The sequence below is a fragment of the Gouania willdenowi genome, unplaced genomic scaffold (genome assembly GCF_900634775.1).
Source record: "Gouania willdenowi unplaced genomic scaffold, fGouWil2.1 scaffold_10_arrow_ctg1, whole genome shotgun sequence".
Lineage (NCBI taxonomy): Eukaryota > Metazoa > Chordata > Actinopteri > Blenniiformes > Gobiesocidae > Gouania > Gouania willdenowi.
The window spans coordinates 218,208-243,555 of NW_021144857.1; the positions used below are offsets into that span (position 1 = coordinate 218,208).

Below are 25,348 nucleotides of genomic sequence, written 5' to 3' on the forward strand. Positions count from 1 at the left end.
ATCATGATTCAGCTGTTCAAAAGTGTAAAGATTAATGGAGTCGTCATGTATTAAAACATGACAAATTGTACACATGAACATACATTTGAGGATATGATGATGAATATAAAATTTGCCATGACATTCCCCACTTTTGGTCGCCTCAACGACCAAATCAAGAAACAAAATTATTATATTCCACCTTTGCTGTCAGGGTTAACCATTAGCATCGTTATTGTCATACATTGGATATATTCTTCTTTTGTGAGGCACAGATATATCAAGAAAAATGTGGAAATAAACTTCTTCATCATTATTATTAATGGCATGAATCATCAAAAATCATCCTTTATTGCATCTAGATAAGCAAAAATCATCATTTGCATCAAGGACATCACTCGTCTTCATCGGCTGAGTTCAGTGGTAACTGGGGTAACCAATAGCATCATGAGTGAAGAACCTTGAGTATTTTCCTCAATCGTAGCAGAAGGGTTTATGACTGTATTCCTGCAGCTAGGTGTGAGGTTGTTGTCCCTCAACCTAGCTATGAGCATTTGGTGTGGCTTATAAACAAAGCTAGGCCCTTGTTTTAGAGCGTTTTCTTGTGTGTGTGTGTCTCAGTGGCCTTGTCGGTTCCCCCTTCATTGTTCGGTCAGCCTCCGTCTCAGCATCAGCTGGTCTCGGCAATCATCTTGGATCCATGTTGCCTGCTCCGCGACCTTCACTGCCGTGTGGGTCGTTCCGGTCGGCGTTGTAGATGATTGGTTGTTGTCTGAGGAAGGGTAGTCTCCACACACCTGGCAACCTCTCTTGGTATCGGCTGGTACCTGAACAGAAGAGGGGGAAAAACACCGAAACAGAACTCTTGGGATTGGCTGGTACCTGAACACAGGCGCGATCCCACTACTGAGGCTTTAGCTGGTACCTGGTACCTGGTAGGCTTTAGCTGGTACCTGGACAGAAGAAAAAGGGGGTGGGGGGGAAAAACACTCACCCAAAATAAATAAAATAAAATAAAATAAAATAAAATAAAATAAAAAATAAAATAAAATAAAATAAAATAAAAGTTTAGGGGTGTTAGGTTTAGTTAACTAACTAAATGAATAGTTAGTATGGCCAGGAAGGCAGAGACAGGTCAGAGGTCAGGATCTGAGAGCTTTTCAGATCCTAAAAGGTGCACAATCACACAATGGTTAGGTGTGGGTTAGTGAGCTTTTAGCCATGCTAGCTCTGTAGCCCATTCGCACGCGAGTGGGAAAATATGAGGCTGAAAGAAAAGCAGGAAGTATTAATTCGATTTTCTTTTCCTGGAGTAAGAAGAAGCATAGCTGGAGTTGCAGTGATTATCTGTGGTACATCTACTTACCTGGTGAGAAGCAATTTGAGAACCACTGTTTACAAGGACATGCAAGTCGGACGGAGAAGGACATGCAAGTCAGACGGAGAAGTGTGGAGTGTGATTACATGTCTTCTCAAGATGAATACATACAATTGGGAGACATGGAGATGTGAGAAAGCTAAATGAGTTTAACCAAATAAATAAATGATGTTATTTATTTATTTAAATTGTTTGTTTATTTTCTTTGCTATCTCTTATTTGTGAAGGAGAAATCTTATTCTATCCTTTATTTATTCTGAATAATGTTAACACTCCACACCTATTTACATAGCCTAATTCTTTTATAGAGCTGAATTTGTCAGTTCATTTATTTCATTCATTTCCCTCATAATTATTATTTGAGATGTAATTTACTTAATTTTGAAGGTCAATTGGTGGCAAAAGTGTCTCCTATTCTGTGTCTGAACCAGAGTTTAGCAAGATTATTGGCCCTTTAAGGTTAGACAGAATTAAAGTTAAGTTGAGTCGAACAATCATATTGTCTTTTGCTCTCTGTATTTATCCCATTCGTGGGGGTGACGAGCCCCAGCACGGTTTGGAGAGCTTCCTTAAATGCTTGGAAGTTACTCAACTTTAAACTATCTCTTATTTCAATCAATTATCAAGAATTTCAGGAGGACCCTTTTTAAATCTCAGGCGACCCAGATTGGGCCACCAACCCAATGTTGAGAACACTTAATTTTTCCCTTAAAAGTGTCTAAACCCAGTGAAGGTGTTTTATGGTCTTGCACGCTAAGTGCTGGTGGAACAAGAAGAAAATAGTTGGAGGGTTTGATGTATATTTTCCTATGATAAAATATAAATAAAAAATCAGAGGGACGTTGGCCCCTCCCTTCCCTTTTTTTACATAAGAATACATTTGGATTCTTAAAACCATATGATAAATATCATTGGAAAATCACTTATCTGATCATTTTGGATGTGTCTCCGTTTTCCTCTCTCTTGTGTCCGCCTGCCTTTGTGCCCTCCAACCTCCTCGACCTCCTTCTCCTCAGCCATAAAGGTCAAAGCCAGGGTCAACTGTACGCTCCTTTTGGAAATTTGAAGATCTGTCCCCACTTTCGCAGTTGGATTGGAAGTCTCTGTAGTCTCTGGAATAGATATTATGTTAGAACATCCACAATATGTCATATTGTCACGTGTCTATTTCAATCTATTTCCCCTTTGTTTCCCAGTTACAGTTATGGACAATACTTCCCTTTAATTCTCATCCTTCATCATAACAAGCAGTGACCAGGCATGGCGGCTGGAGGAAGGATCGGAGTCGAGAAGGCGGTGGCATTCTGTTAGGAAACACTCAGAAACAGAAAGAGAGGAAACCATTAAGACTTAACTGGATAATTTAAAATATCTCTTTTCTTTAGTTGGATCTGATTCGTCTCCTTACAGCGACCTGTATTTTGGAAAAAGCTACATAATAACAACAACTAAGACGAAGACGTAGACAAGTGCACACCACAACGAGTATACACATATAACAACAACAAACATGGACACTGAACATGTAAGGTCAGTCAAGGTCAAAGCCAGTCATTCCACTGAAAGTGGTATCATATATAAAAAATGTCGTTTGGTGTTTTTAAACACCCAGAAAAAACCCTTTAAAACCTGGTAAACTTTTTAGAAGGCCCAAGGCCTAAAACCATAGTTCTTTTAACAAGCAGCAGTGTTTTCTGAACACCCCACTACATAATTGGCAAAAACAGGGAGAAGATCAAGTGCATCAAAACCCAGGAGGAAAAGAAGGTGAAACAGAGGAACATGTGTAGTCAAACAGCCATTCATCGGTCAATCACTCAATGACACGTCCACGGCACATTCGCACTCACAACGCGGTTCTCTCAGGCATACGTAACGTGTCATCATTCAGTCATTCATGCACCGCACACGTTCATGCCTCAATTTTCACGTCCATGCATTCACAAGGTTTTGCTGCAGTGTCTAAGTGGAATATAGGTCTCATCTAACCCACCAATGGCGATAGCCAGTCCACCTCCTCTCTCGGGGTCAATGAGCTCTTATTGCCCCCTCATGCTTGGCAACCTTTTAGTGTTAATTAATTGCGTTAGTGTTAATTAATTGCTTTTTACTGGTATCGTCTGATTACTAAGAGGTACGCTCCTTTTTACTTCTAGTGTTAAAGCTGCTGAAGTTTCTTGCATTGCATTGTGGGATGTGGAGTCCCATAACGATTGCATAGAAGTTTTTTTTTTTTTTTACTTCATTCTTATTGTGATTTCTTGTTTGGCCCCAAAAACTCTACCAAAGTACCTTCCCAACACATTTCTGGTGTTTTCACTCAAACTCTTGGCCAAACTATGGAGGATGTTTCATTTGGGGCTTACAAAGAAAAATCCAAATCTGACCAAAATGTAACATGTTGCAGAGGGAAGTGATGTCACAGGGAACATCTGGAACAAACTAGAACAAAAATGGAGCCTAGCTAATCACTGTCCTCCTTGTCTGGCAAAGAAACACAAGAAATCCCAGGAAGAATGAAGTAAAAAGACTTTTTTACGTTCATCTACAGGCCTCCACATTCCATTTTTGTTCTTCTCATAAATACACATAGACTGGCATGAATTGATCATCTCTCTTATGGAAGACACCAGTTAGTCTTTATAGGTCCAGATTTAACCTGGACCTGATCCTTCTTTATAGGTCCAGGCCTATTGGTCTACTATTGTGTCACTGATGAATCCCTTCATCAGTTCAACACACACTTCAACATCAACTCATTGATTCATGTCTCAGGTGCTCAACTGTGAAGACTGAAGGAAACAAAGAACCACAATGGAACCTGCTACTGTAGAGTCATTGCAGCCCAATATGTATCAGCCTTGGTTAAAGCTGCTGTAGACGATCATCCTTTATCAGATAAGGAGTTGGTCTCATAGATCAATAAATCAGTGATTATCATTTGTCAGAAAAAAGATGGAAAAGGTTGAATTTGCCAATGGAAAGTTTGTTTTGATGTCCACTGTAAAGACTCTATTATTGACATTGTCAGAACAGATTTATGGGATATGGAGTCCTGTAGACCAGTGGTTCTCAACCTTTTCAGCCCACCACCCCCAAAATAAAGGTTCCATAGAGCGGGGACCCCCACTGTAGCTGAAGGTGGTTGAACACAGACATGAACATTGAAGAACAGTCATGTGGAGACAGGACCATCTATGAGGGGGAATAAAGGAGAGATATTTGGGGTTCATCCATAAAGTCAGTAAAATGATGGTCCATTGTTCTATGAATCTGTGATAAACACATTTATTTATTCATCTTAATATTGATATCATTAGCCTCTGCTAACTAGCTTAGTCTCTGCTAACTAACTTAGCCAATTCTAACTAGCTTAGTCTCTGCTAACTAGCTTAGCTTCTGTTAATTAGCTTAGCCTCTGCTACCTAGCTTAGTCTCTGCTAACTAGTTTAGCCTCTGCTAACTAGCTTGGCCTGTGCTAACTAGCTTAGCCTCTGCTAATTAGCTTAGCCCCTGCTAACTAGCTTAGTCTCTGCTAACTAGCTTAGCCAATGCTAACTAGCTTAGTCTCTGTTAACTAGCTTAGCTTCTGCTAATTAGCTTAACCTCTGCTACCTAGCTTAGTCTCTGCTAATTAGTTTAGCCTCTGCTAACTAGCTTAGCCTGTGCTAACTAGCTTAGCCTCTGCTAATTAGCTTAGCCCCTGCTAACTAGCTTAGTCTCAGCTAACTAGCTTAGCCCCTGCAAACTAGCTTAGCCTCTGCTAACTAGCTTAGTCTCTGCTAAATAGCTTAGCCTCTACTAACTAGCTTTGTCTCTGCTAACTAGCTTTGTCACTGCTAACTAGTTTAAAATCTGTTAACTAGCTAAGTCTCTGCTAATTGGCTTAGTCTCTGCTAATTAGCTTGACCTCTGCTAACTAGGTTAGCCAATGCTAACTAGCTTAGTCTCTGCTAACTAGCTTAGTCTCTGCTAAATAGCTTAGCCTCTACTAACTAGCTTTGTCTCTGCTAACTAGCTTTGTCACTGCTAACTAGTTTAAAATCTGTTAACTAGCTAAGTCTGTGCTAATTGGCTTAGTCTCTGCTAATTAGCTTGACCTCTGCTAACTAGGTTAGCCAATGCTAACTAGCTTAGTCTCTGCTAACTAGCTTAGCTTCTGCTAACTAGCTTAGCCTCTGCTACCTAGCTTAGTCTCTGCTAACTAGTTTAACCTCTGCTAACTAGCTTAACATGTGATAACTAGCTTAGCCTCTACTAATTAACTTAGCCCCTGCTAACTAGCTTAGTCTCTGCTAACTAGCTTAAACCCCTGCAAACTAGCTTAGCCTCTGCTAACTAGCTTAGTCTCTGCTAACTAGCTTTGTCACTGCTAACTAGTTTAGCATCTGTTAACTAGCTAAGTCTCTGCTAATTGGCTTAGTCTCTGCTAATTAGCTTGACCTCTGCTAACTAGCTTAGCCTCTGCTAAGTAGATTTGTCACTGCTAACTAGCTTAGCCTCTGCTAAGTAGATTTGTCACTGCTAACTAGCTTAGCCTCTGCTACCTAGCTTTGTCACTGCTAACTAGTTTAGCATCTGTTAACTAGCTAAGTCTCTGCTAATTGGCTTAGTCTCTGCTAAATAGCTTAGCCTCTGCTAACTAGCTTAGTCACTGCTAACTAGCTAAGTCTCTGCTAATTGACTTAGTCTCTGCTAATTAGCTTAACCTCTGCTAACAAGCTTAGTCTTTGCTAAATAGCTTAGCCTCTGCTAACTAGCTTAGTGTCTGCTAACTAGCTTAGCCTCTGCTAAACAGCTTAGTCTCTGCTAAATAGTTTTGCCTCTGCTAACCAGCTTAGTCCTGCTAACTAGCTTAGTCTGTGCTAACTAGCTTAGCCTCTGCTAACTAGCTTAGTCTCTGCTAACTAGCTTAGCCTCTGCTAATTAACTTAGCCCCTGCTAACTAGCTTAGTCTCTGCTAACTAGCTTAGTCTCTGCAAACTAGCTTAGCCTCTGCTAAATAGCTTAGTCTCTGCTAAATAGCTTAGCCTCTACTAACTAGCTTTGTCTCTGCTAACTAGCTTTGTCACTGCTAACTAGTTTAGCATCTGTTAACTAGCTAAGTCTCTGCTAATTGGCTTAGTCTCTGCTAATTAGCTTTACCTCTGCTAACTAGCTTAGCCTCTGCTAAGTAGCTTTGTCTCTGCTAACTAGCTTAGCCTCTGCTAACTAGCTTTGTTTCTGCTAAATAGCTTAGCCTCTGCTAACTAGCTTGGTCTCTGCTAACTAACTTAGTCACTGCTAACTAGCTTAGCCTTTGCTAACTAGCTAAGTCTCTGCTAATTGACTTAGTCTCTGCTAATTAGCTTAACCTCTGCTAACAAGCTTAGTCTTTGCTAAATAGCTTAGCCTCTGCTAACTAGCTTAGTCTCTGCTAAATAGCTTAGCCTCTTCTAACTAGCTTAGTATCTACTAAATAGCTTTGCCTCTGCTAACTAGCTAAATTTCTGCTACCTAGCTTAGCCTCTGCTAACTAGCTTAGTCTCTGCTAAATAGCTTAGCCTCTGCTAACTAGCTTAGTCTCTGCTAACTAGCTTAGCCTCAACTAAATAGCTTAGCCTCTACTAACTAGCTTAAACTCTGCTAACTAGCTTAGCCTCTGATAACTAGCTTAGTCTCTACTAAATAGCTTTGCCTCTGCTAACGAACTAAATCTCTGCTACCTAGCTTAGCCTCTGCTAACTAGCTTAGTCTCTGCTAAATAGCTTAGCCTCTGCTAACTAGCTTTGTCTCTGCTAACTAGCTTAGCCTCGACTAAATAGCTTAGCCTCTACTAACTAGCTTAAACTCTGCTAACTAGCTTAGCCTCTGATAACTAGCTTAGTTTATACTAAATAGATTAGTCACTGCTAACTAGCTTAGCCTCTGCTAACTAGCTAAGTCTCTGCTAGTTGACTTAGTCTCTGCTAATTAGCTTAACCTCCGCTAACAAGCTTAGTCTCTGCAAACTAGCTTAGCCTCTGCTAACTAGCTTCGTCTCTGCTAAATAGCTTAGCCTCTACTAACTAGTTTTGTCTCTGCTAACTAGCTTTGTCACTGCTAACTAGCTTGGTCTCTGCTAATTGACTTAGTCTCTGCTAATTAGCTTAACCTCTGCTAACAAGCTTAGTCTTTGCTAAGAAGCTTTGTCTCTGCTAACTAGCTTAGCCTCTGCTAACTAGCTTGGTCTCTGCTAATTGACTTAGTCTCTGCTAATTAGCTTAACCTCTGCTAACAAGCTTAGTCTTTGCTAAATAGCTTAGCCTCTGCTAACTAGCTTAGTCTCTGCTAAATAGCTTATCCTCTTCTAACTAGCTTAGTATCTGCTAACTACCTTAGCCTCTGCTAACTAGCTTAGTCTCTACTAAATAGCTTTGCTTCTGCTAACTAGCTAAATCTCTGCTACCTAGCTTAGCCTCTGCTAACTAGCTTAGTCTCTGCTAAATAGCTTAGCCTCTGCTAACTAGCTTAGTCTCTGCTAACTAGCTTAGCCTTGACTAAATAGCTTAGCCTCTACTAACTAGCTTAAACTCTGCTAACTAGCTTAGCCTCTGATAACTAGCTTAGTTTATACTAAATAGCTTAGCCTCTGATAACTAGCTTAGTTTATACTAAATAGCTTAGTCTCTGCTAACTAGTTTAGTCTCTAACTAGCTTAGACTTTGCTTTTTTTTTTTTTTACTTGTCTGCACATGCTGTCAAAGGTCAACACCACAGGAAGTGCAATCATTATGAGACAGCAATGCATATTTTGTTATTGCAATAAAATACATTGATTTATTTTATTGCTTAAATGTGACCATCACCAGCCCTTCCTAAGGAAGGGTAATAAATCTTTTATTATAGGGAGGATTTAAATAGGGAGAGCAGTGTTACACCTAAGTGGAGGGGGAGGGGGAAGGGAGCAGGGAGGAGAGACTCAAGGCAGGAAATAGAAAAGGTGGGGAAGAATAGACTTTTTGCAGTGAGGGTGAGATGTGAAGTTGTAGAATATATTGTGCTTATTATGTTGAGTGCTTAGACTTTGCTAAATAGCTTAGCCTCTGCTAACTAGCTTAGCCTCTGCTAACTAGCTTATTCTCTGCTAACTAGCTTAATCTCTGCTAACTAGCTTAGCCTTCAAACTAGAAAAATACCGTCAAATACCTTCAAACCGTCAAACTAGAAGATGAGGAAGAAATATTATGGAGGGAAATGAAACTGAGTGAGACGGACAGTGATGATGATGATGATGATGATGATGAAGGCTGAGCTACGTCATCACGACCACCTGTGTAAAGGAATGTTTGCTCCAAACTTGGAGAAAAGTGGAGAAGAAGAAACGGAGGCGTGTCCATCCAACCCAAGTATATAAAGCATCGCCACCCAGCGGCAAAACCTGTTGTTTTTCAAAATAAGTTAAAATATCTGTCAATAAAAAATAAAATGTAAATAATTCCTCAGGTTCAACCAAACATCACTGGATTTATTTAAATGGTGTTATTTACTATTTATCACAAAGTCAGCATGTTACTATTTTATTTTGAAAAGTTTTGTAGATAAATAAAAATCTTTTTATTTATATAACTGGTTAAGATACGTCAGCTATTCTCAACTGGTGGGTCTGGAAAGTAGGTCTTGAACATGTACTGGTTGGGTCGCAGACAGCTAGTCAAACATAAATAAATAAATACATAATGTCTCTCATTTGGACTTGTCTCTTAATTTGAAAGAACCTTTTTTTTGACAGGCATTCTGTAAAATGCATGTTGCATATGATATAGATTTACATTTAAATTTTTTTTTACATATGTGTGTTTTCAGCAGCTATTTTTGAAAAACTAAATTTGTTTGGTTGAATTCTAAAAAAAAAAAAAAAAAAAAGTGGGTCACGATTTATTGACTGTGGTAAAATGTGGGTCCCAGGGTGAGACCAGTTGAGAACCTTTCATCCAGGGTAACATTTTTCAGTTGCAATTACGTTTTCAATTACAATTAATTTACTATTACAGTGACCAGCAGTTTTGTGATATGAAATATAATTGAATAATTGTTAATTACAGATGTGTAGAACTGTACATAGAACTATAACATGGTTCCCCAGTTTTGCGTTCAATTGTAATTGACAATTTTTATAGAATTTTCATTCCAATTACAATAACAATGTCAATTATCTGAACCCAATTACAATTTGATTGGAATTACAACAGCAACAGATTTTTAAAATTACAATTACCATTATAATTACGCCATAATTCTAATTAATTATCGATCACAATTTTACTGAAACGTTTATGAATGTGTGTTGTTCCTTTAAGAAAATTTTAAAAAATCTGATCATTGAAATAACAAACATTGCCAGTTGAAGGAGTGTGTTAAATTTTTAAACCAAATATAAATAACTTTTATCATTATTATTATTATTATTATTATTATTATTATTATTATTATTATTAGTTTTATTTTCTATTAGTATAATCATATTATTTTAGTATCTATAAGTATTTTATTAACGTGTTATTTGCTGCTGGTATATGGATGAATCCATCTTGACAAGCATGTTACGGGTGTGAACGTCTAAATCAGGGGTTTTTTTAGGTAATTTTTTGCAATTAACAATTAAACACACCACATAACAGTTAAACATTTACATTTATACTATAACAATATTTTCAAAATGTCTTACGGTTGTTTCCATTTAAAATATCATGGCAGAATATTATTAGTTTTTTTTTTTTTTTCAAGTGTAGGAAGTGACGTAGTCTCCGAGCTCCTCCTCCATCTTTTACTGTGCGAACACGGAGACATCACTTCTTTAGCACCGAAGCTGATTAAAGTTCACCTTCCGTCAGGACTGAAGGTAAAAACACTACTTTAATGGTTTAACTGATGGTTTTAGAGTAAAAACACTATTTTAATGGTTTTACTGAAAGCCTCTGATGGTTTTAAAGTGCATTTAGGCTGATGTGGAGGTTTCATGAACACAGACAGGATGCTAACGTTAGCATCCTGTCTGTGTTCATCATGTTATTGTTTATGGACTTAGTGATGATGAAGATACAGTCATTGCTAAAGTTCCTGTAGTTTATCATACACAGCTGGAGCAGATCATCTTATTATTCACTGTTAAATATGGGCTAGAAACAGCGAGGCCACGTGGTTAGCCTTTAGCCCGCTAGCTAGCCGGTGTTATAGTTTGAGTGGTGACCGTGTTTAACTGGTGACTGAATTCCGTTAGCGTGGTTTGATAGACTCTAATGATAAAACCAGCTGTGTAGTTTATACAGAGGTGGAGATTGTGCTCGTGTCTTCTTTAGATGGTGAGATATTGATGAGATAAATTCCAATCAGTCCTTATCTTTGTCACGTGATGGAACTGTATCCACATGTTCTGTGAGCATGTTCTTGTTAGCAGGAGCTCAGCTTAGAAACTCATTGTAGACGTGAACATGTCATGTTTGTGTCTCCTGGAGATAATTCCCACTTAGTTCCAGTGATGCTGAGGAAGTCCTTCCTCTGGACTGTAGAAACATTAGATGTTAACTGTGGTCAAGCCAGCCTCCACTCAGAAATCCTCGGTCATTCTAGCCACCAGACAATTTACGGTGCCTGTTTATTGAAGGTTTTACGGTAATGCAGTCGGAGGACGTACTTCAAAATAAAAGCAGAGACTTATGAAGGCAGTCTGCAATTTCACACGGATTCAATCAATCAGTCAGTCTGTTAATTGATGGATGAATTTATTAAGTGATTAGTTAAGTAATTAATTGAGCATATAAGTAATTAATTTATTGATTATTTACAGAAATATTACCATTTTAATTCTGATCACATTGAAGCCTTAGAAGATTGAGGCAATGACATTTCATCTGTGTGTATAATTGGTCCAACATAAAAATAAAAACAGTAGCTGGAGTTTCTGATGTGGAATTTCAAAATAAAAGCATATAGTCACATATAGTTCCCACAAGTTCAGATCCACATTAAGATGAAAGTCCCTGTTTTGACAAACTAACTTCAGTTCAGACTGATAATAATCCACCTTGTTGTAGTACACGACCCCAATCTGTGACCCTATAAGTTTTAAAACATTCTGATTTGTAGTTTCAAAATAAAAGCTTGTAAAACTTTCAAATATGAGACTTATTACATATGATTTTGAATTCATTTTTTTTTTTTAAAAACTCCCTGTTATTACAGTCTCATTCCACTTCAGGGTTGTAGTACACAACCTCATGATGTGACCTGATAAGTTTCAAAACATTCTGATGTGTAGTTTCAAAATAAAAGGCCACCAAAGTTTCAAATATGAGACTTATTACATATGATTTTGAATTCATTTTTAAAGAAGTCACTCTGTTATTACAGTCTCATTCCACTTCAGGATTGTAGTACACAACCTCATGATGTGACCCTATAAGTTTCAAAACATTCTGATGTGTAGTTTCAAAATAAAAGCTTGTCAAACTTTCAAATATGAGACTTATGACATATGATTTTGAATTATTATTTTTTTTTAAAACGAACTGTTATTACAGTGTCATTCCACTTCAGGGTTGTAGTACACAACCTCATGGTGTGACCCTATAAGTTTCAAAATATTCTGATGTGTAGTTTCAAAATAAAAGCCTGTCAAAGTTTCAAATATGAGACTTATATATGATTTTGAATTATTATTTTTTTTTTTTTTTTAAACACCCAGTTATTACAGTCTCATTCCACTTCAGGGTTGTAGTACACAACCTCATGATGTGACCCTATAAGTTTCAAAACATTCTGATGTGTAGTTTCAAAATAAAAGCCTGTCAAAGTTTCTTTTTTTTTCCTTTTTTCTTTTTTGCACATGCTCTCAAAGGTCAACACTACAAGAACTGTAATCTTTTTAAGACAGCAATGCATGTTTAGTTATTGCAATTAAATAAATTAATTGATTTTATTGCATAATTGTGACCGTCATCAGCCCATCAGGACAGTGATACACCTAGGTGAGGGGGTGATGGGGGAGGTGGAGGGGGAAGGAAACAGGTAGGAGGGACTCAAGGCTGGAAATGGTCGGGAAGAGTTGATTATTTTAAAGTGAGAGTGACATGTGAAGTTGTAGTTGTGTATATTGTGCTTATTGTGTTGTGTTATCCAGCCAGTCCCCTCCCTCTCCACTTAGGCGTAACACTGCTCTCCCTTTTTATATCCTCCCTATAATAAATGGTTTCTTACCCTTCCTTAGGGAGGGCTGGTGATGGTCACAATACATACATTGCTGTCTCATAATGGTTGCACTTCTTGTAGTGTTGACCTTTGACAGCATGTGCAGACGAGAAAAAAAACAAAAAAAAGCAGTAATTACATATGGTTTTGGATAACAAAATATGAATAAATATAGAATTGCATTTTATTTTGACTTAATTTGTCATTGTTTGTACTGGACATTGAAATGTATTGTAAATGAGCTTCAAAGAGAATTAATATACACAATCTGGTAAAAGATGGGTGCTGTGTGGTTCCTACTCCTACACTCTTCATGTACTTTCCAGTGTTTTGTAGACATTCTCTTTGTTAACGTGGTCACCGACCGGGACTCGTAACATAGGCAGGACCCTAAAAGCTCATTCTGTACATTGCTTTGGTTAAAAGTGTTAAATGAACTACTTATCTTGTAATATAACCCTGAGTAAGATAATGTACTTTCATGTGATTAACTGAACTTGTAATATTCATGTTTTTAAAAAATATATTTTTTCAGATATTATGGACAAATCAACACAAAGGGGGAAAACCCAAGATGTATTAATTGTAACGTTATTATACGTTAATATTACCTTGTTCTGATTACATTTTCCCCACATGGTGAAACACATTTATTAGCTCTTTTAATTTGTCACCAGATACCAAAGCACAGCTATTAATTGAAACTCAAATTTTCTAATTAAAAATTGTTTTTATCTACAAATTTGATAAATCGATTAAATCAATTTTTTTTACCCAGCCCTAGTCTGTAGATGTTGCAGTAGGTGAAGTAGGAAGGTGCTGAGTCATTGCACAACGTGATTTATTTTAGTTTAACAAATTGTTATATCATGATTTAATTGTCATTAATCATTAATAGCCTCTGTAAAAAATAACTATTTATTTCAATAGTTTTTTTAAAGCTATAAGGAGCCATTGCATAGAGTCAAAGAGCCACATTAGGCTCCAGACCCCACAGGTTGCAGACCCCTGTCCTGAGAGACCCACAGCTGAACATCTGGCCTGGCTTTTACTTCATCACTTGAGCTGTCGGTAAAAGCAAAGACAAATCAAAGACCCGCCCACAGCAAGGGATGTCCAGGCTGACGAGTTGATAGCTGATCACACAATTCCTGCTTGTAGTCACTATGTATTAGCAGGCTTGGGGAGTAACGGATTAGGAGTAACAGTGTTACGTAACCAGGATACAAAAAACATGTAACTGTAATCTGTGACAGTATATTAAAAAATGTGTAATCATTGCATGTTTTTTTTTTATAAAAACGGTGATTATTTTGAGGGATTACATTTTAAATCAAGCAGAATATGCATCAGTGCATCAACACACAGTGCACGTTCACTACAACAAAAGAACACGTAAAACAAGCTGTAACAATCTTGTGATGACGTAAACAGCGCAGACACCGTGCGCTTGTCTGGAAACAGACCAACGTGTCCGTGGACTCACAGAGCTGAAGAGTTTTCTAAACAGAGTTGATGGATCAGTACGTGTGTTTTATGTTTCTGTCACATCAACACTGTAGTACCGTGGGACCTCTACACAACAATCTGAAGCAGGGCACGTATGGCGTTATATTTGTGCCACAACTCTGCTGTCAGTGCACGTCTGAACTTTATCACGACTGTAAATGGTCCACGTTATAAAGATTATCTGTTGATTGGATTAAAAGTAAACCAGTGAGTTAAAGACATGTACACAGAGCTGTGTGTGCATCTAAAGAAATAATATAACCAATAGAAGCTGATTTTTCATCAATAACTTTAATGCACTTTGTGTTTTAATTAGATAAAATATTTAATGTGACTCTTCCAACAGCTCAGTTATAGGCCTGTACAATATTATTTAATGTATGAGTGGGGTCAGGTTAAACTATTTTATTTTATATTGTGCATTGTTGGAATATCTCTGCTAAATAAACATTTTCATATTTTTAATTTATTTATTCTTTTAAGCATTAATATTAATTCATACAATTGCAATGTTTTTATTTTAGTGGTTAGTACTAGGGATGGGACTTTTTGTCGACAAAACGACCGACATTCGACACATGCTCCCCTCGACAAAAAAAAATAGAGTGTCGACATGTCGAGGGGGCGGGGCTTGTGGGATTTCCAGATTGCATTTTTATTTTTTGGCTTTTAATTTATTACATTTTCTATTCAAATACACATCATAAAGTGCCACTTTTCCCATAATGAAATTAAATATTTTAAGTAAAACAAATCAACTTTTTCTAAATGGGATCGCCACTTGACCCTGCTTGATCCTCATTCAAATACACACACGTGTGTGGTAACCATGGTTACAGGAGACACAGTCAACATGGCGGCAGCAGCGCATAACAGGAGCAAGGTGTGGGGGAGTTTTAGTAAAATTGATGATAAGGTAGTGAGGTGCAAATTGTGCGGCAAGGACTACGCTTTCCACACATCCACGTCAGGGATGCTGGCTCACCTCGAGAAAAAAACACCCGATGCCATCTTCATTAAAACAGAGCAGCATGGACGCCTTCAGGGTGCGAAAGCTGGACAGTAGCCGCGCAGAGAAGATCACTGGTCTGAATTAATGGCTTTTCTTGAGCCCGATTATCAAGTGCCATGTCGCAAAACGACGACTGTGCGTTTGGAAAAAATGTATGAAGATAAGGCTGCATCTCTCCGTGAATCGCTCTGTGCAGCAGAACACCTGGCCATCACCACAGACGCATGGACGGCTCTGACTACAGAGTCGTACGTGACTGTTACGGCTCACTATTTTGAGGACTGGAAAATGAAAACTGCTCTCCTGCAGACACGCGCCATGCCAGAGAGGCATACCGCCGAAAATCTTGCGAATGTTCTGGGAGCAGCAGCTGAGGACTGGGGGATAGCCGACAAAATTGTAGCATGCGTTCACGACAATGCTACTAATGTAACTGTGGCAACCTCTCGCCACCTGGAATGGGAGTCACACCGATGCTTTGCACACACGTTGCAGCTAGCCGTCAATGATGGCTTCAAATTGAACTCGATAGCTAATGTTGTCGGCGGGGCAAGTCGTCTTGTCTCGCACTTTCATCACAGCACCGTTGCGTCTGAGGCGCTCAAGAAGAAGCAGGCGATACACTTTAGGAGCCTCACCGTCTCATCCAGTATGTAAAAACAAGATGGAACTCTATCCATGATATGTTTGAACGCCTGCTCGAGCAACGTTGGACCATAGCAGCAGTTCTGTCCGACCGAGAGGTGACCAAATTGTCGGATGCCAGGACCCTGGATCTCACCGATGCCAACTGGCACACCATGGAAGAACTGCTTCCAGTTTTACGTGCGCTGAAGTCAGCCACAACCGCACTGTGCAGTGAAAAAGAAAGTGTCGGTGTCAGTCGTTTACCCGATTACAGCTGCTCTGCTTTCCAGGTGAGCGCGCGTGTGTGTGTGTGTGTTTTTTTTTTTTTAATGATTATATGATTTTGTGTCTATATGCGGGGAAAAATGGAGAATTATTCTATTAAAATATAATGGCTTCCTTGTCAGGCACCTGCAGCGGGACGAGGGGGAGTCTCCAAGAGTCTCAGAATTCAAGAGAAGAGTGTCAGACTCTCTCACCTCTCGAATGGAACCTGAAAACACCGGCACCGCGAAGAAGGCAGCTTTCATCGCATCCTTTTTGGATCCACGTCACAAACACCTAAAGTTCACGACCAAGGAGGTTAAGGAAGCTGTGCAAGAAAAGGTTAGAGATCTGTTTGTCCGGCCTCCGTGCGGTCTCAGGTGATAGTGCGCGCGTTGATGATGACGAGTCCGGGCCCGCTAAAAGGGCTCTAAACAGGTGGATGCAATGGTTTCATTCTTCGGAGAGGACTATTTCAAGGGGGACACGGTCACATCTGACCATTCTGAAATAGAACGTTACACAAACGAAGAAGGAATATCACCCAGTCAGGATCCTGCGCTCTGGTGGTCTCTCAATGAGTCCAGATTTAAAAACCTGAGCCGTCTGGCAAAAGCCTACCTCTGCATCCCCGCCACATCTGTGCCGGCGGAAAGAGTGTTTTCAGCCGCAGGACTGGTCGTGAATAGACTCCGCAGTCGCCTTCTACCCAAACATGTAGACATGCTTCTGTTCTTAAACAAAAATTAGGCCGAAATGGTAAGATACCTATATATATTTTATTTTCACTGAGATCTGAGTTGTTGGTGTTAGGCTCCGTCCTTTTCTGTGGTTTAAAAAAAAAATGGGCACGCTGTTTTTCGATTTTAATTGTTGCTTATTTTCACGAGTGATAAACATGTTCATTTAGTTTGTTTTTTTTTATTTGTAAAAATAACTTGTTTAGGCTACATGTAGCCTACAAAACTAAATAATAAATGAACTGGCTGTTTTATTTCTGTAAATTCCAAACGGCAAAAAGTACGTCTTATGTGTTTGTAAGGCTGTTGAATAAACATCTTAAATTTCTCTCTCTCGTTTTTATTATTACTGCTTTAATGGTCAATATTGGACACTAGAGCCATGTTTTTTAGACTAAAATTAACTAGTACAAACAGTATAGATTATTTTCCACCCTCCGCATTGCTGCTGCTCTTTAAAAAAAAAAAAAAAAAAAAAAAGGCCGACAATTCGACAAAAAGTCGACACATGGGCCTAGACAATCGATTTCCCAAATCCCGTGTCGTTCCCATCCCTAGTTAGTACTAGAGATGGGCGATATTGACAAAAAAATGATCATGATAATTTCTAGTATTTATCACGATAAATAAAAACTCTAAATAAAAAAATTCACAACTTTAGTGTAAACAGGTTCCTTACAAACACAAATAAATGTGAATACATCACTAGACACATTTAAAAAAGGCCACAATAACTGCTGACTCTAACAGCTCATGAGCTGACAACCGAAGGTCCGCGGCGCTCCGGTATCATCACGTCTAGGCGGGATTCTGACTTAGAGGCGTTCAGTCATAATCCCACAGATGGTAGCCTCGCACATTGGCTCCTCAGCCAAGCACAACACACCAAATGTCTGAACCTGCGGTTCCTCTCGTACTGAGCAGGATTACTATTGCAAAGATAAACAATTACAGGTAAATGAAATAAACACTAAGATTAAAAACTACTGATTTAAATGTTTTTTTTGCTGCTATGAAGTTATTCTTTTAGTTGATGGGATTAAAACAGCTCTCTCCTCCTTTTTGTTAGAATTGATGAGGTGAGAGAACACCTTTAGGCCCCTCCCACATCACACCCTAGAATCATTGTTTCAGTAGCAAACATTCATTCTCTTCTGTTCCTGCAGGCTTCACTTCTTCTCCTGCTGCTGCTCTGGATACAGATTGAACAAGGTAAGACTTTTGATTCTTGGACTGTGTTTTACTTATTTTGCTATTATCAGCACATGTGATGTTTTACCAGCTTGAGTAAATATTTTATTTTGCTTTTTTTTTCTCCAGACGTGGTGTTATCTCTGCTGCTTGGATTGACTTCATCACAGAACCGGCTGAAGATCCACCAGAAACCAAAGCTATTTTAATAGTTCTTCTTGTTCTCTGCTACTCTCACACTTCTTTCTCAGTTGTATTATTCTTCTAACAATAACCTTTCCATCCCACATTCTGCTCAGGAAACACATTTTTCCTCCTGGACTTGTGAAGCTAATCATATTTGTCTCTTTTTAGGTTTACTCCTGTCTCAGAGTCATCTCCCAGACATGTCTTCCTCAAAGTAAGTGAATCAATATAACACATGTTATTACTCTGGCTTGAGGAGTAGCAACAAAGAAGGGAGACCACCAGGAAACAAGAATTAGCAGGAAATTATTTCAAAATAGAAGGTCAACCCTTTGACTGTCACACACACAAGAAACAATGTTACTTTAAATGTTGAATTTGAAATAGTGTTAATGATATTATTTAGTCAATATTAGTGTACATTAGTATGAGTATTGTGGCTTCTCACACAGATCTGCTCTCAGTTGAAATGAAATCATTGAGTGTATCTTTCTCTTTTCAGGAAACCCAACAGACACTATCTCCTCTGCCCCGTTTGCTTGAAAACAAACGAATCCCTGTCCGTTCATCTCCGCCGTGTCTGCATGAAGAATGCTACACCTGAAGCCATTAATGCAGTGGTGGAGAAGGCCAAGAAAGAGGCCCACGCACTCCTCGTATCTGGCAGAATCTCAACTACGGCCGACTTTGCCAGATCATGGCTGATGCAAAGCCCCTCAAAAGGTGGGTGGAAGAGCCATTGTTCATGTTTCCTCTCTAGTAAACATAGTGTACATCATTTTACACAATGCTTTAATGAAAGATAAAAAATAGTGCATAACAATGCGTACCTTATTCAGGTCCACTGGATTAACGTGTGTCTTTCTTCTCTTTGTCATTGATAGGATGATTGAGGAGTTGCAAGCGACTCTGGGTCGGGCAGAGTTGATATCCCTCCAACTCTGCCCGACCCAGTTCCAGGTCCATCAACCACACAGCAACCACAGAGTGCTGAGCCTGAGGAGAGCGAACCTTCATCTGACATTGCTTTTGTGAGCAGTGGAGAGACCTTTCAATGGTGAGTCCTACCTTCATCTTTGTTTCCTTTGATATATGAACTACAAGAAGAATCATCTTCCTGCTTGTGTCTCTTCAACCTGGAACATAACAGGTCTTTTTATATAAAATGCATTTCCCAAAATACAGTGTCCCAGACATGCAGTGGCAGAGAAAGAACAGGAAGCTGATGGCAGACAAAGGCCTCTACCAGAAGCACTCCCTGGACCATCCTCTGCTAAAGGACTTGGCACATACCTGGAGAAGGAGCTCTGCACGAGAACTTAAACAGGAGGTGAGGACTACCATGAAATATATATATATATATATATATATATATATATATATATATATATATAGTCCCAATATCAGAATGTCATTTAACATGTTTTCCTCTTTAAACAACAGTTTAATGAAAAAATAAAATACAAAATATTATATACATATACATGTTGTTATTATTATTATTATTATGTTTCAAAGTTACAGCCGTAATGCCATGGGTCTTACATTTTCACTCAAGCTGTGAAAACATCATATGTGCTGACTTTTAGCGAAATGAGTGAAAACACAATAATTCTAAAAATGTTTCACAATTGACAAAATTAGTCCCCATATGTTCAAAATCTGCTAAAGTTATCCAAAAGCATCCAAATATCAGAATGTCATGTAACATGTTTTCTTTTTTTAGGTGGACACGTCGCAAGGTACCTCTACTACGCTGACCCACAGACACCATCCCTGCGGTTCGTCATTGAGAGAGAGAAGCCTCGGGCCTACATGTGTGAGCTCAGTGATGCAAAGCTGTCAAAGCAAACACAGCTGAACTACTTGAAGAGCTTGAAAAGGTTAATAGCATTTTTTTTTAGGTTTTTCCACATATATCAACACTTTTGTAGACAATGGTGGTATTTTGCTTCAGTACATGTAAATACTTACAATCCTTGCACTTCCTCCAACAGATTCCTTATTTCCACACTGTAAACACCAGCCTCAGTCGTGATGATGCAGAGCTCCATGCGCAGTGCAAGGGCTTTATGGAGTTCATTGGGTTGCGCCAGAAGGTTTGCTCAAAGCAAGTGAGCAAAGAGATTACCCAGAGGAGGTACGTTGAACTATTATATCAGTGAATTGGAATACAGAACAGATAAGTGAGCAATGTGTCTGATAATGTTATGATCAATCATTTTATTATTTTCCTCATAGGCACTCCCTGTTGACTGCACCGGAAAGTCTGACACCAGCAGAATGCTGGACAGTGCTGAGGGTGGCCAAGAAGGACTTCCCTGGCCGTTATCGGGAAGGTCTTCGAAGATAAGAACGCCGTGCTGGTGATGGCAGAGTGCAGCTTTGTGGTAACTATCTACAGGCAGTGGTGGATCCCAATAGTGTTGTGTTCAAGACCGCACTATCTGAGACCAAGACTTGCCCGAGACCAGAATGCACCGAGACCAAGACAAGACCAAGACTTTCGGGAGCCAAGACCGAGTCAAGACCAAGGACCGAGACACAGCCGAGACCAAGACCAAGACCATAAACATTTTTTTTTTCAATTTAAAAAATATATAAATAAATAAAATTATGGCAAGGTTCAACAGTTTAAATAACATCTCTCTTTAATTTTAGTTTATTTTAAATACATTTGACGGACAAAAAAGGTGCCTGCAAAAAATTAACTAAAAATATTAAAACTACTACTGCTACTGATAAATTCACAATTATTCTACATATTTGAAAACAAGATTTTTATGTCAGCTGAATGTACAGCAAGTGTTTAAAAGCATTTCTGCCAAGAAATAATTATTCTTGATTCTGATTCTTTCAGTTGTTGTTTAGGTTTAACAGGTCACAGATTTCACAAGATATTTTTTAGTTTGAAAAAGCCTTTAACAGGTTATTTTTATTAATTCACTTAGTTGATATAGTTTAATTTGGTTGCTGTATATAACTAGGATATTCAATTAACAAAGGGTTTCTAACTGTAACTGGTAAAAAGTGAAACTTTCTGAAATAAAACTACAAACAAGTTGTCATCAGTGTAAAAAACATAGAGCTACAGGTAGATGTGAAACTAAATAAAACAAACCCTGGAACAGTCATGTGACAAATTAATCAATAGTTCTTGTTGAGAATTATTATTATTATTCTGGAACAGAAAACTATAAAAATTAATTATATTGTGAACCTGTTTATATTGTGGGGAACATATTGTATACATACATGTAATTGGAGTCTAAAGACACAAAAAAAAACACCACTTTAAAAGATAATAGACTAATATAAGACCTCTTTACAGTTATTTGACTCATTCTGTGATGCGCGGCGATGACGCGCTGGTGACGACATAATCAAAGATGGCGGCGGCCCGGACTACAGCCGATATATGTAATAAAGCCTTAAAAGACATGGATATAATGAAAAGTGTGGATGGACAGATGCATAAAACATGCAGACTTTCACACGGGAAACACAAGGACTTATTAACACACACGGACCTCAGTAAACACGGTAAAAGGAACAGGCTTCACCGCTCGGCTGGCACTAGGACCCAGAAGCAGAGTAAGTGCGTCCACCTACCAGCCTTCACAGGCTGTAATATCACCAGTTTATCATTTTACCAGTTGGTAGAGCTACTGTCTTTACCAGGGAGATAATATTTATTCACTGGTGATTGTTTTCAGGAGTTTTACTGGGATTTTTACCGGTGATTAGTTCATTTCTCCCTTGCGCTCCGCGGTCCAAACTGACACCGCAGCCACACACACACACACACACACACACACACACACACACACACACACACACACACACACACACACACACACAGTCACATTAAGGAAGGTTGTGGTCCTTATACGGGGTGGATTAAATAATGAATAAAGGATTGTTTTATCCCGTTCTTCTCCGTGTTATTATCACATTATAAAAAAGGTTAAAAATAGCAGGAATTAGTGCTGGTCTCGAACGGTCTTGACGGAAAATCCCGAGTCCGGGACAAGACCGAGTCAAATGCTTCAGAGTCCGAGACAAGACCAAGACCTTTAAAATTTGGTCTCGAGACCGGTCTCGAGACCAAGACCGGTCTTGACCACCACAACACTAGATCCCAAGACACCTCCAGCGACCTGGCGTGGTTGAGCACATGACTGTGAGTATTATTGTGCTCTTTTTTGTCCTTAATTGGTTCTAATATCTTTTGAACATTTTGTACCAAACAATTGCTATCCCTTGATTTGCAGGTAAAGGAGTGGGTTTTAAGGGTAACGGGACACACGTGGCAACGCTGTCATCGGCGTTGAAGGAGCACAAGACGGCAGCTCAGCAGGTGGCCACATTTGCCCCTGACTCAGGAGAGGAGGAGATGGTAGGTTCAAGTTCAAAAGTTCAAGTTTCCTATGACAAACCTATTCAAAGCAAGAACTTATATCTTTATTGCTATTTTCCTCTGTCAAAGTGGTTTGATACATATTACACCAGGGTGCGGCCCCAACTCCTCAACTCCAAGAAGCGGAAGAGAGATGACACAGAGGGTCAGGAGCGATTCTTCGTCTCCACGACGGGGATGCCGATCTACAATGCTTCCAATGACCTGAACCGTCTGCACAGTAAGTAAGCAAACCACCATGATTAATTTCACCTCATATAGACTTCTACTCATAGCTGTCTTATGCCCCAGATAAGAAGTGTTTATACATCTCATTTTAATAAACTGTTTAAACTCTGATTTTAGATACAAACTTAAGCCAGTGACCAGCCAGACAGCACATCGTGTCTTCTGGAGGGCAGCCAAATCTTTGACAGAGGTCGAAAAATCCCTGGTTGCTGACTACATGAACCATTCAACTGCCACAGCCAAGAAGCATTATCGCATGAGGCAGGTGGACAACGTTGGGTTGGACCCTCATCTGATAGCTAAGCTAGCTGGTGATTCGGGGTAAGCATGTTTCCACATTTATCAACACGATTAACATCTAATCTTATGCACATACAGAACACTGTGAATGCCACAGGGAGCAAACCTGAAGGCCAGATTGTCGGAAAGTCCTCTTTCTTGCATCCAAGCACATCAAAGTGAACGAGGAACTTATTCGACTACGGTGTAAACCATACATACCACTTAGACTGATGTACACATGTTTTGCTGCACCTGGAAAGCGTTGTTAATCAAGGCAATAAACTAATATTAAGGAAGATGTCCAGTTGTCCTTAATGTTTCCTCTGAAATATACTGTATATCAAAAATAAAACTTTCAAGCAGCACATGTGTTAATGGAATTTTAAATATGAAATATTGTTGTGCTTGATGCTAAAATTGGAAGCCTAACTGGTCAGTGATAAGAATAATGTCGACACCATGAATCAAACATCATCAGACACTGTATGTACTGTATACAGCACAAGTGCAGATGGAATTTTAAATATGAAATATTGTTGTGCTTGATGCTAAAATTGGAAGCCTAACCGGTTACATTTTGCTGTACCTGGCCATATTAACCGGTCACCAGGCTGTGGTCTTCCATAACATGTCTGTGGCCAGTGTGGTGGACTGTGAGCCATTTGACAAAGGCCTAAAGTTCCAGATGATGGTCAGTCCTAACAATTGTATTAATGAGCACCTTGGGGTTCCAGTACAATGCTATTATGCTGTTATACTCCTTGATTGCTGTAATTCTTGTCTCATCATTTTATGTACGCACCCCGTGTCCTCTGGGTCAAAATGAGCCGTCATCACTAAACCCTAAATATAAATCAGTGTTAGGGTTAAATACATCTAGTTGGGGTCACTTTTATTTCTGCGTTGTGTTGTGGTCGTGTGTTGTAGCATGATGCAGAGAGACACATGGTAGACTGTTGGAGGAGATCTCCTTTTATCTGGTCACAATAAAAAAAAAAGCAACCAACACACATACATCAATAAATCAAAAATAAAGGACTGTGATAGAGTGGGACACTCTGAAAGGGATAATACTGGTCTGACAGTTTTCTTAGACAGGGTCAGAGAGAAGGGGACGGAGAAGTTGTTACCAGCGCATTTATTGTTGTAGTTGGTGTACTGGCAGGGATGATGGTGAGGGTACAAATAATTGTGTGTGGTTCTTTAAAGGAAACCAAAAAAAAAACAAATATTAATATCACCAATCATGTACAAATAATATTAACACCATTAATATGTACAGATGTATAAAAATATGTTTGAGAATAAACATTGAATCAAAATATATTAACTCGCTCAAACAACCCAAATAAGGAGCAAAACAGCCAATGTGCAGGTATGTAAAGGGTTAATGGTTAATGAAAGGATTCTAGAAGGATTCAGTGGTTTTTGTCTCCATCTAGTGGAGAGAGTATGAAATTACATTTAGGTGCAGAAGCTAAATGGAATCTAGCGGTAACCAACACATTTATCATGTTCATGTCCCATAGAATTAAACCAGGTAAATTACACACATTATTTTACTTTGCACCCACAAATAAACCCCTTTATAACACCTCTTTGTACATCCAACCTTCAAACACATACTCATTTGTCCTTAATTGACAACTCTACTTAAGCTCCTCCCACTATACAAATGCATACTTCCGACGGGCACTGGACTAGTTTATTTAATTGCAAAAAAAAACAAAAAAAACATGCATTGTTGTCATAAAAAGATTGCACTACAGGTAGTGTTGACCTAAGACAGCATGTGCAGAAAAGGCAAAAAAAGAGCAACTGTGTCAGGAATGTCTGGCGCACAAACCATAGCCTTCCAACATTATGGCCCACAGCAAGATGTAGTTGAATAGCCCTGCACTACATTCTACACACCAGTGTGCTGTCTACTCTCACACTCAATAAGGCTAACTGAGTTAAGTTAATACATATTTAAATATGATTTTTTTTTAATTTTTATTTCAAAGCATTGTTTTCCTTTCTTTCTATCTCTTCTTATTGTCAGTCACACTTTACACTTTTTCACATTTTTGCACAACATCATATTTCCAACTGCACACAGGTGTAATTTTTTTTTCATTGTCAATGATAATAAATGTTCCTCATTGTGGGATTAATTATTTTATAGCTTATAGTCTGTACTGTACAGACTTTATTGAGTTTAAAGCCCCCCCTCCACCAAAAAACTAATGTTTTTACTGGTGGTTTATACTGAGATAAATGAAACTGTTGTGAAATGTTTAATCATATTGTTCATCTGTACATTTCACTGCAAGTCAATACATTAA

At 38.8% G+C, this 25,348-nt stretch overlaps 2 long non-coding RNA genes across 2 annotated transcripts in view; both read left to right on the forward strand.

Annotated features, from left to right (window-relative positions):
* The window catches only part of LOC114458373 (uncharacterized), a 159,042-nt gene that overhangs the window by 84,808 nt on the left and 48,886 nt on the right, over nt 1-25,348 (forward strand). Inside the window, exon 2 of the long non-coding RNA XR_003673031.1 lies at nt 21,186-21,191. This is a non-coding gene — a long non-coding RNA (uncharacterized LOC114458373). The remainder of the gene's footprint in view (nt 1-21,185; nt 21,192-25,348) is intronic.
* On the forward strand, nt 17,879-18,730 carry LOC114458370 (uncharacterized). The gene is made up of 3 exons (XR_003673028.1): nt 17,879-17,926; nt 18,260-18,305; nt 18,594-18,730. It is a non-coding gene; the product is annotated as an uncharacterized LOC114458370 (long non-coding RNA).